Below are 1,177 nucleotides of genomic sequence, written 5' to 3'. Positions count from 1 at the left end.
AAAGAGTGTTTACAAACCGAGGAAAAACCAGGACAGTGTGGTAGCATCCTGGTGTGGCATGTCCTGAGCGTGGCTGGCCATGGGATGGTTTCTATCCCCAGCCCTGAGCTGCTCCCCAGCCGATGGGGTTACGGGCAGGGGGTGTTTTCGGTGGTGCAGCAAGTTGGCTGAAGGGATTCCGGTGGAATTTCCCCTTCACATCCTGGCATGCCAAAGGCAGCACGAGGCCGTGGCTGGGAGGTGTCTGGCCGTGTCGGTGGGGTGGTGAGGGGACACGCTGAGGAGGGGGGATGCAGGGATGACCTGTGTGGCAGCGATGCTGGTGGTAATTTTGGGGATGTGGATTCCGGGCAGCCCGCATCCTGAGGGACCAGCCCTGCCACCTGAATGGACACCGAGTGCAGGTCCCGGGGCAGCACAGGCTGGTTGGGGAGAAGCCGGGGGAGCTGGTGGTGTGTTCCTGGGCGGAGGGCACAGGAGAGAGATGCCAGCCTCCTCGCTCTGCCCTTTCCACGCTGCTGTCACTTGATGGCGTTGGCAGCACGAGCTGTGCTGAGCTGCCCGCTGCCTCCCAGCCCGTCCAGGGCCTTTGCTGGGGGAGCAGCCGGGAAGAGCCCCCCGAGTCCTCCCTGTCCTTGCCAGGCTCCTCTGAGCCATGTGGCAGCCTGGCTGACTTGACACGGGACATGGCACGGGGCTCTGCCTCCTGCCAAGGGTGCCCCCACGCTTGTGCAGCCCCTGTGGGTGGTGGCGCAGGAATCCCTGCGGGCAGGGCAGCCACCGTGGAGGCACGTCCCCGGTCTCCCGTGGGCGCAGGAGAGGCGAGGGTCTCAGAGGCAGCCGAGAGAGCGGCCAGGCTGCAGGCACGCTCCTGGATTCGCCTCTCTGACAGCCCCGAGCTGGCAGGGAGCATCTTCCCCGGGTTATTTCTTGCTCACCTTCTTCCCTAAGGCAAAGTGATCCTCCTCCTCCTCCCCCCGCCTGCCATTTAATCACCTCCCGGTATCTTGGTGGCCTCTGCCACGTCTCCACCTTCCTTAGCGGTGAACTCTTGCCACCTCCTGACCTTCCAAGCCCTGTTAGCATGGCTGGGAGCATCCCCTGGGCTCACTGAGAGGAGTCCTGTGCCGGAGCGGCCGTGCTGGACGCGCTCCTGCCTCCCCCCACCCCCACCGGG

This window comes from Buceros rhinoceros, unplaced genomic scaffold (genome assembly GCF_000710305.1).
Source record: "Buceros rhinoceros silvestris isolate BGI_N320 unplaced genomic scaffold, ASM71030v1 scaffold28979, whole genome shotgun sequence".
In the NCBI taxonomy this organism is placed as follows: domain Eukaryota; kingdom Metazoa; phylum Chordata; class Aves; order Bucerotiformes; family Bucerotidae; genus Buceros; species Buceros rhinoceros.
This window is presented reverse-complemented; position numbering follows the sequence as displayed.